Genomic DNA, 11,742 nt, shown 5'->3' with positions numbered 1-11,742 from the left:
CAACCAACCGTCGTTCAACTGCCGACCCGCGCGCACCCACCCACTAGCCTTCCCGCCCGCCCGCCCGCCCGCCCTGACCAGATGGGGCGGATTCACGCCCAATTGGGCGGGCTTCTACAGACGAGACAATCTTTCATGATTTTTTTCAAACCAGAATGATAAAAATAATTTGAAAGTAGGAATCTAATGAGAAATAATCAGATAATGTCTTTAATTATTAAATAATAGTCTGTAAAATTTGCCTAAAATTTTGTAAAAACTGCATAAACGGTGATTATTATTATTGGAGATTATTATTAATATTATTACTATTATTACAACAACAACAAAATTACATTTATAGAGCGCCTTTCATGTCGGGAGGACATCCCAAAGCGCTGAACAGTCAGGTGTCGGGGCCCGAGCATGGGGGAGGGGTGGTGTAGGGGTGAGGGAAGGCAGAAAGGTGGGAGGACAACCAAAGGCACGGTTGAAGAGAAGGGTCTTGAGACCAGCTTTGAAGGAGGCGAGGGAGGAGCGAGGAGAAGGGACCGTGGGATGGAGTTCCAGAGTGTGGGGGCAGAGAGGCTGAAAGCCCGGCCACTGATGGTAGGGCGGGTTGGGCGGGAGACATGGAGTAGGCCGGAGTCTGATGAACGGAGGGAGCGGGCAGGTTGGTAGGGAGTCAGCAGGTCAGAGAGGTAGGAGGGGGCAAGGCCATGGATGGCCTTGGAAGTGAGGACGAGGATCTTGAACTCAATCCTCTGGGGAATGGGGAGCCAGTGGAGTCGGGTGAGAGTGGGAGTGGTGGCAGCCTGGGGTGTGAAAGTACACAAGCTGCAGAGTTTGGGATGATCTGCATCTTGTAATTATTATTACTAATATTATTGTTACTAATTATTATTATTGTTATTATTATTACTATTATTATTTTTAATATGGAAGGGCAATTTACTGCTGGAAAATTTTGAAATTACTGCTGGGGAATTCCTTGGGACCTCGAAGGGATTTTCCTGACCACTTTATATGTTAAAGAATGCCCTGTCCTAACACCACCAAAGAAAGAAGAGGACCATATTTGCATTTTTACATAGTCATCATCATGATAATCATCCTTGCTTTCGGCATAGCGCCTTTCATGTCGGGAGGACGTCTCAAAGGTTTACACATGATTTACTGTGAAGTTTAGTGACTGTGTGTTTTGTGGGCGATGGGAGCGGAGGCAGCCAGGTTTTGTGCATGGCAACGTCCCACAAACAGCCAGGAAGTGAGTGACCAATTTTATCTGGGGTATTTTGGCCAAGACACCAGTAGAAATGCCCTTCACTTTTCAAGTAATGCCACAGGATCTTTAATCCACCTGAATAGGCTCACCAGTTTAGCTTGGTATAGGATCTCATCCAAAGGATGGCCCCTCAGACAATAATTGGCCAGGACACAATGAGAAAAATCCTTCTCGTTCCGAATAGGCCCAAGCGCAATGGGATTTCCTCCCAATATTAGCAGCATTATATAAATGCAATTTGTTGTTTTGAATAGCATCTTAAGATTTTTAATCCTAAACAGACAGACAGACTTCAGTATAACATCTCATCTGAAGAATGATAGCACCAAGAATGCAGGGTTTTCCCTCTTCACTGCATTAGATTTCATCCTAAACTCAGCACAGAGTCACAGTATGGGGTTTGAAACCTAACTGGCTCTCGTGTTTGCCCACAAAATACACAGTCACTCTAATTTACAATGTTCTTCTGAAGCACTTTGAGAATTCTCAACAACTTGATAAGATGCTATATCAAATGCAACAATTAGTATATATTTTTGTTGCTCATTTAGTAACTTTCACCCGTGAGTCGAAAGGTCATTGATAAAAAAGCACTTTTGGCATCCTCCCAATGTCAAAGGTGCTATACAAAAGTAATCTGATATTGTTGTTGGGTTCAAGTGTTGCAAGGGGACTCTAAGCTCATTCTTAGAAGTAGAGTTTGATTGAGATATTAAACTAAGGTCCCTTCTGTCTATTCAGATTGATTTTAAAGAAGCCATGGCACTATTTTAGTTACATTTCAGTCGACTTCTGGCTATTTGTGAGACTTGCTCTGCTGTAGTCACAAATACATAGTAGTTATTGTGAAGAGTATTGAGACATCTCAATAGGCATCTAATAAAAAATAAAAATGATGCTTGCATTTGATAAAGTGCATTTCACCTCTTCTAGATGTCTCAAAGCTCTTCACAGAATATACTGTAAAGTGAATTGACTATATTTTTGTGGATGAAACGCGGCAGCCAATTGTGCACAGCAGTGTCCCAAAAGCAGTCGTGGATTGAGTGACCAAATTATTATTGTTTTTTTCTTGAAGTATTATTATTATCAGGCATGTGGAGTAAGGAAACTTGCCCAAGTTTCGCCCTACCAGGAATCGCTCTAACCACTGAGCTACAGGAACTGCCATATTAAGACTAAGGGTGACATCTGCTGGCTTAATAAAAAATATTACTGACTTCAACAGAGTGCCGATAGAATTGTAGTGCTATTCAAATCACAGATGTTAGTACATAAGCGCTTACTTGTAAGATTACCATAAAGGTACAAGTGAAGAAGGTCCTTTAGCCCATTTGAATACCCTTCCAGACCCACTCTACCATCTTCCCATTACAGTTTTTTTTGGGTTAGCCAGATGTCTGAAACATGCGGAAACCCATTACCAAACTTAAAGTATAAGTTAAACAAAACACAAAAATTCTTCATTCAAAATTGCCAGGATAACATCGGCCGTGTCTGTTTCGCCACTCGACTCTCCCATTCAAATCTTTCTCCTTCTGAACGTGCTGCACTCCACTCTCTCAGGACCAATCCTGACATTATCAAACCCGCTGACAAGGGAGGTGCTGTCATCATCTGGCGGAAGGACGTCTACCTGGCAGAGGCTGAACACAAACTCTCTGATGACTCCTCCTACCTCCCCCTGGACCATGACCCCACAACTGAACACCAAGCCACCATCACTGAGACAGTCAATGAACTCATCTCCTCTGGGGAGCTTTCTCCCACAGCCTCCAATCTCATAGCCTCCCAGCCACGCACAAGCCCGCCTCTACCTCTTCTCCAAGATCAACAAACAGAACTGTCCCAGGAGACCTATTGCTTCAGCCTGTTCCTGCTCCACTGAACTGATCTCCTCATATCTGGACACCATTTTTGCTCCTCTTGTCCATGCCCTACCAACCTACATCCATGACTATTCTGACTCCCTCCGCCATTTCAACAATTTCCATTTTCCAGACTCTGACCATTTTCTATTCACAATGGACATTCAGTCCCTCTACATCTCCATCCCCCACAAGGACGGCCTGCAGGCCCTCCGCTTCCACCTCGAACAGCGGCCTAACCAGTCTCCATCCAACACCACCCTCCTTCACCTGGCTGAACTTGTTCTGACATTGAACAACTTCACCTTCGACTCCAACCGCTTCCTCCAAGTAAAAGGGGTCACTATAGGAACCCGCACGTGTCCCAGCTATGCCTACCTGTTTGTTGGCTACCTGGAACACTCTTTGTTCGGGGCCTACTCAGGTCTGCTCCCTGACCTGTTCCTCAGGTACATCGACCATTGTGTTGAGGCTGCTTCCTGCACTCACAGTGAGCTGGAAAAATTCATCAAATTCGCTTCCACCTTCCACCCCTTCATAACATTCACATGGTCCATCTCTGACTCTTCCCTTCTTCGACTTCATCATTTCCATCTCGGGGCATAGATTATCAACAGATATTTTTTATAAGTCCACCAACTCCCACAGCTACCTGGACTATACCGCTTCCCACCCCACCTCCTGTAAAGACTCCATTCCCTTTTCCTAGTTCCTCTGCCTCCACTGCATCTGCTCTGACGATGCACCTTTCACACCAGAGCAGCTGAAATGTCTTCCTTTTTCCTCAACCGAGGATTCCCATCCACTGTGGTAGGCAGGGCCCTTGACCGTGTCCGTTCTATGTCCCGCAACTCTGTACTGACCCCTTCCCCCTCATCCCAGAACCGTCCTCACTTTCCACCCCACCAGCCTCAACATCCAAAAAATAATTCTCCACCATTTCCGGCACCTCCAGCGTGATCCAACCACTCTTTCCCTCCCCTCTCAGCATTCCGAAGGGACCGTTCCCTCCATGACATCCTGGTTCATTCCTCCATCACCACTAAAGGGTCTTCTCCTCCCTCCAGCACCTTCCCATGCCAGCACAGGAGATACAATATCTGTCCTTTCACTTCCTCCCACACCACTGACCAGGGTCCCAAACACAGATTTCAAGTGAGACAGCGATTTACATGTATTACCACCAATGTAGTTTACTGCATTCGCTGCTCACGATGTGGTCTCCTCTACATTTTGACAGATTTGCCGAACACCTCTATTCTGTCCACAAGCACAACCCTGAGCTTCCAGTTTTTTGCCACTTCAACTCTCCCTCCACTCGCACTCTGACCTCTCCATCCACTGTCTCCTACATTGTTCCAATGAACCACAGCGCTAGCTCGAGGAACAAAGCCCATCCCAAAATATAGAGGAAGAGTGTTCCAGAGTTTTGGGGCATAGTGGCTGAAAGCGCGACCACCAATAGTGGAACATAGCAGGACATGTAGGAGGCCGGATGAAACTAGTCGAGTGGAGCCAACGGGTTGTGGGTTGGGGGGTAAGCAGGTTGGAGAGGTAGGGAGGTGCCAAGACACGAAGGACAAATCACCTTTGTTGGTTGCAACCTTTCCCTCAGGATGTGCCATGGCAGTGGCAGACACACAGACCAGTCTACTGATGTGCTGAAACAGGACACTCCCTGACAAATCTATGTTGAACACATCCCTGAGGACACATGGGCAGAGACACAACCTGGTAAAGTAAAGAGGATAATTAGATATTACTGTCAAACATGGGAGATGCCATGATAACAATAATAATCATTCCATTTGACACAGCCTCACATGTTTGTCAGCATGGCGCAGTGGTAGCACTTTTGCCTCCGAGTCAGAAGGTTGTGGGTTCAAGCCCCAAGTTGGAATTTGGAATCATACGGTCTAAGCTGATACTCCAATGCAGTGCTGGGGGCCATTGTCGGAGGTGCTGCTCTTTGGATGAGAAATTAAACCGAGGTCCCGTCTGCCTGTTCAGGTGGACTTTAAAGAAGTGCTATTGGAAAAGAGAAGGGAGTTTCTCTCTCCCGTTGTCCTGGACAACAATCCCACAGATATAATTGGTCACTCACTTCAAGGCTGTTTGTAGGATACTGCTGTGCAGATCTAGTTGCCACATTTCGCCCATAAAATACCGTCACTACACTTTACAGTACATCCTGTGAAGCACTTTGATCTTGTCTTGATGAGATGATAAGGCACTATATCAAATACAAGGATTATTAAGATTATTATTACAGTGCCTTTCACATCAGGAGTACATATAAAACCACTGAAACCATGTGGAGTCCTGTACCTCAGTAGTTAGAGCACTCTCCTCACAAGCGAGAGGACCTGGTCATTGCAAAATATAAGGCAAGTTTCCTTGGTCCACATGCCTCTGTTTATCTAGTGGTAAGTAGGTAACAACCGGGTTGTTGTTAGTTGACTGCTGCTCCTTCAAAGAGCAATCAATTCAATCCCATTTACACCACCAACAAAAATAATAATAAATAATAATAATCCTTGCATTTGATAATAAAAACATAAACTTGTATTTACCCAGCATCCTTCACATCAGATAATGATTCTGAGCACTTCACAATGGTGGGGTGGGACAGGGGAAGTGACCACAGCCCAAAGAGATAGATTTTTAGGCAAAAGATAGATGGTGGAGGAAGGCAGCTCCAGAGGCTAGGGGCATAATAGCCAGAAGTTCAGAGTTTCCCCCGGTGTCACGGCCAACAATCCCCCAGATAAAATTGTCACTAAGTCCATGGTTTGTGTGGACTTTGCTAATAATATAATAATAATCCTTGCATTTGATATCGCGCCTTATCACGTCTTTGAGGCGTTCAAAGCGCTTCACAGAATATATTGCACAGTAAATTAACTGTATATTTTGTGGCCAAAATGCAGCAGCCAATAGCGCACAGCAGCGTCCCACAAACAGTCGTGAATTGAATGACCAAATTATTATTTTTTTTTGGAAGGGATTATTACCGCCGGAAAAGCAATCCACCATTCGACTAACAACTGGGTTCCTACTTACTGCTAAGTAAACAGAAGCGTGTTGAGTAAGGAAACTTCCCTAAACTTTTGCTTGAACCCACAATCTCCTGACCCAGAGATGAGCGAGTGGTTGAGCCAAGTTGACGCTTACATTAGGTGGAGGTAATAATACTAATAATAATAAGTACACAGTGTTTATCACATCTTTTGTTTTATTTTGTAAGATTCAGCAGTGTCCGCTATTTAACAGGGGAACAGAATAAAGTGTGACTAGAAACCAGAGACATCCAGAGGTGACTCGAAAGCAGTGAAATATCCAGTGTTTTCACATTGCTTTGTTAAACGTTCATTAAATCTTCACAAACAGATAATTACAACTGAGTTGGAGTCTTGTTCATAGAATCATAGAATCATACAGCACAGAAAGAGGCCATTCGGCCCATCACATCTGCACCAGCTCCGAAAAGAGCAATCCAACTCAATCCCACTGATCTGCTTTCTCTCCACAGCCCTGCAATCCTATCCCATCTACTTCTCTCTTAAAAGTTGTTATTGAATCGGCTTCCACTACCCGTTCAGGTAATGCATTCCAGATCCGAACAACTCACTGTGTTTTTAAATTATTTAAATTTAAATTATGTTTACGTTTCAGTGTGAGCGACATGACTGCAATGTGGAGTCTTGTAGCTCAGTGGTTAGAGTACTCACCTCGCTAGTGAGATAATCTGAGTTCGATTTCCTGGCGGTGCAAAACCTTAGGCAAGTTTCCTTACACCACACCCGGTTATAATAATAATAATAATAATAATCCTTGCATTTGGTATAGAGCTTTTCACGTCGGGAGGGCGTCCCAAAGCGCTTCACAGAACACACTGTAAAGTGTCAGTATATTTGTGGGCGAACGCGGCAGCCAATTGCGCACAGCAATGTCCCACAAACAGTCATAGATTGAAAATAACCAATTTTTATTATTGTTTTTGGTTTTTGGAGAGATTATTATTAGGCTCTGTGTGGAGTAAGGAAACTTGCCCAAGGTTTCGCCCTCTGCCTGGAATTGAACTCAGGTCTCTCAATTGCAAAGCGAGTGCTCTAACCACTGAGCTACAGGACTCCAAGTTGTTAGTCAATTGGTGGATCCCTTTCTGGGGTAATAATCCCTCAAAAAAAAATTGGGTAACTCAATCCACGACTGTTTGTGGGACACTGCTGTGCGCAATTGGCTGCCACGTTTCGCCCACAAAATATACAGTCAAGTCACAACATATTCTGTGAAGAGTCTTTGAGACATCTCACTGATGTGATAAGGCAACATCAAATGCAATGATTATTATTGTGAGTTCGCACTCAACACAAAGCTCCTGGCACTTTATCAGAATCACATTGTGATGCTGACATCACGGTCCTCAATCAAACTATAGAATTTACAGCTCAGTGAAAGGCACTATAAAATGTAATCTTATTGTTGTTGTTTCTAAAGAGGAGTAAATGACTCCTGTTTAGATGGATGAAACGTTAAACTGAGGTCACGTCCTCCCGACATGAAAGGTGCTATACAAATGTAATTTTGTTGTGTTGTTGTTGTTGTTGCCTGTTCAGGTGGACATTAAAGATCCTGTGGTGCTATTTGAAAAAAAAAGGGAGTTTCTCTCTCTCCCAGTGTCCTGGCCGAAAATCCCCCAGAAAAAATCGGACCTTCACTCCAATGTTATTTGTGGGACACATCTGTGAGCAACTGGCTGCCATGTTTTGCACACAAAATAAACAGTCACTGCACTTCACAGTACACTCTGAAGCGCTTTGAGATATCACTTGCTCTCTCTCTCTTGCTTTCAGCCACTATGCCCCAAATCTCTGCAACTCTGCAACTCCCTCTTCAGATTATGAAAAAGAGCAAATTGGGGTGAGATGGAGGGACTGAAGACTTCCTTGAACCTGAAGACCATCCTCTTCGACTGTGTCTTTGGTCACCTCCCCTCTTTCTGACTCACCATCCGAGACACTTCCCGTGTAAAGAGCACTGTGTAAATGATGAAATGATAGTTGGTTGAGTAGGACTTGAACTAGGAGAGTGACGGCCCACTATGATTGTTACTGTGATTGTTATTGTGATTGTCAGTGTAATCGTCAGTGTGATTGTTGTGATTGTCAGTGTGTGACTGTTACTATGAATATCAGTGTGATTGGCAGTGTGATGGTCAGTGTGATTATTATTATATTACTGTGATTGTTATTGTGATTGTCAGTGTAATTGTCAGTGTGATTGTGATTGTTACTGTGATTGTCAGTGTGATTGTTACTGTGACTGTCAGTGTAATTGTCAGTGTGATTGTCTGTGTGACTGTTACTGTGAATATCAGTGTGATTGTTATTATGATATAACTGATAATAATCCCTCCAAAAAACAAAACAATAATAAATTGGTCATTTTCAATCCACGACTGTTTGGGACATTGCTGTGCGCAATTGGCTGCCACTTTCCCCCACAAATATACAGTCAATTCACTTTACAGTATATTCTGTGAAGCGCTTTGGGATGTCTAGAAGACGTGAAAAGCACCATATCAAATGCAAGGATTATTATTATTATTATTACTGTGATTGTCAGTGTGATTGTCAGTGTGATTGTTACTGTGATTGTCAGTGTGATTGTCAGTGTGATTGTTATTGTGATTGTCAGTGTGATAGTTACTGTGATTGTCGGTGTGATTGTCAGTGTGATTGTCGGTGTGATTGTCAGTGTGATTGTCGGTGTGATTGTCAGTGTGATTGTCGGTGTGATTGTTATTGTGATTGTCAGTGTGATTGTCAGTGTGATTGTCGGTGTGATTGTCAGTGTGATTGTCGGTGTGATTGTTATTGTGATTGTCAGTGTGATTGTCGGTGTGATTGTTATTGTGATTGTCAGTGTGATTGTCAGTGTGATAGTTACTGTGATTGTCAGTGTGATTGTCAGTGTGATTGTCAGTGTGATTGTCAGTGTGATTGTTACTGTGATTGTCAGTGTGATTGTCAGTGTGATAGTTATTGTGATAGTTACTGTGATTGTCAGTGTGATTGTCAGTGTGATTGTCAGTGTGATTGTCAGTGTGATTGTTACTGTGATTGTCAGTGTGATAGTTATTGTGATTGTCAGTGTGATTGGCAGTGTGATTGTCAGTGTGATAGTTATTGTGATTGTCAGTGTGATTGTCAGTGTGATTGTCAGTGTGATAGTTATTGTGATTGTCAGTGTGATTGGCAGTGTGATTGTCAGTGTGATAGTTATTGTGATTGTCAGTGTGATAGTTATTGTGATTGTCAGTGTGATTGGCAGTGTGATTGTCAGTGTGATAGTTATTGTGATTGGCAGTGTGATTGTCAGTGTGATAGTTGCTGTGATAGTCAGTGTGATTGTCAGTGTGATTGTTACTGTGATTGTCAGTGTGATTGTCAGTGTGATAGTTGCTGTGATTGTCAGTGTGATTGTCAGTGTGATAGTTGCTGTGATTGTCAGTGTGATTGTCAGTGTGATAGTTGCTGTGATTGTCAGTGTGATTGTCAGTGTGATTGTTACTGTGATTGGCAGTGTGATTGTCAGTGTGATAGTTATTGTGATTGTCAGTGTGATTGTTACTGTGATTGTCAGTGTGATTGTCAGTGTGATAGTTGCTGTGATTGTCAGTGTGATTGTCAGTGTGATAGTTGCTGTGATTGTCAGTGTGATTGTCAGTGTGATTGTTACTGTGATTGTCAGTGTGATTGTCAGTGTGATAGTTGCTGTGATTGTCAGTGTGATTGTCAGTGTGATAGTTGCTGTGATTGTCAGTGTGATTGTCAGTGTGATAGTTACTGTGATTGTTAGTGTGATTGTCAGTGTGATAGTTACTGTGATTGTCAGTGTGATAGTTACTGTGATTGTCAGTGTGATAGTTACTGTGAGTGTCAGTGTGATTGTTATTGTGATTGTCAGTGTGATTGTTAGTGTCAGTGTTTATCCTTTTCAGGATGTTGCATATCACTTTAACTGTTTGTCTCTGGGGGCTGTTCTGCCTCCAGAGGTAATAACTAGTGGATAATATTATAATAATAATAACAATAATAATAATACTTGCATTTGATATAGCACTTTTCACGTCTTCTAGACGTCTCAAAGCACTTCACAGAATATGCTGTGGGCGAAACGGGGCATTTATATAATATTTATATGATGACTGGCTTATCACAAGCCCATGCCCACCACATCTCAATCACATTCCCCACTCCCACTGCGGATCACAAGATCACAAGGCAGGTTTGGATGAAGAGAATCCTTCAGCCCTCCTATTTTGCATGGCTATGGGAAGAGAGCGGGGGAGAGGGTTTGATTTGAATAGATCTTTTCAAAGAGCCAGCACAGACACGATGGGCTGAATGGCCTCCTTCTGTGCTGTATAATTCTATGATTCTATGATGATTTTTAAATGAGTCCCAGTGTCCTGGCTTCAACCCCCATTCCTGGTAACCTCTTCCAGTTGCTAGTTACCTTCCTGGTGTCTGTCCTGAAATTGCCCTCTGTGTGTTTAATTGGCAGCAGCCAATTGCACGCACAGAGCGGTTTGCCCACAAAAATATACCATCACTACTCTTTACAGTATGTTCTATGAAATGCTTTGAAACGTCTCGATGATGTAATAAGGTGCTATATCAAATGGAAAGATTATTATTATCTTATATAGCTCTGCAAATCCAGGTCATTAATATATATGGGGAACAAAAAGATCCAAGTACAGACATGATACAACAACAACTTCAATAACAACTTGCATTTAAATAGCAGGTTAGCGTACCAGGATGCTTGAAATATACGGTATAGGGTATCCCCATTGCAATGTGACATGCCTGCTACTTTAACCATTCAATTCAGAGCAGGTGTAACGTGTCTCAGAGGAAATTGTCTTCATTAACAGTAGATTATTGTATGAATAATGAGGCTGAAACTCCTGCAATTGCCGAGACCCTCATCCATGCGTTTATAACATCCAGGCTCAACTACACAAGCTCTCTGCTCGTTGGCCTTCCCAGCTCTTCCCTCAACAGGCTGCAGATCATCCAGAACTCTGCAGCTCGTGTCCTCTCCTGCACCAGGCACCGTGAACCTATCAACCCCATCCTTCCTCGACTCCACTGACTTCCCATCACACAGAGGATATAGTTCAAGATCCTGGTCCTCACCTTCAAAGCCCTCCACGGCCTTGCTCTTCCCTACCTCTGTGACCTCCTAACCTCCTACCAACCTATCCATTGGCAGGCAAACCTTCAACCTCTCTGCCCCCACCCTCGGGAACTCCATCCCACAGTCCCTCGGCCTCGTTCCCGCCGTTGCCTCCTTCAAGACCCATCTCAAGACCCTCATCTTCGACCGCGTGTTCAGTCACCCTCTTACCCCTCCCCTTCCCACCCCTTCTGATCCAAACCATCAGCTCGGTGCGGATTCCTGACTGTTTTGAAGTACTTCACAGGATTCAATGTCAAATGCTGTCACTGTGTATTGTGGGCAAACGCGGCAGCCAATTTGCACACAACAGTGTCCCACAACTAGCCATGAAGTGAGTGACTAATTTTATTTGGG

The sequence above is a fragment of the Callorhinchus milii genome, unplaced genomic scaffold (assembly GCF_018977255.1).
Source record: "Callorhinchus milii isolate IMCB2004 unplaced genomic scaffold, IMCB_Cmil_1.0 Scaffold3, whole genome shotgun sequence".
NCBI classification, from domain to species: Eukaryota; Metazoa; Chordata; class Chondrichthyes; order Chimaeriformes; family Callorhinchidae; genus Callorhinchus; species Callorhinchus milii.
Note: the sequence above shows the minus strand (reverse complement) of the source record.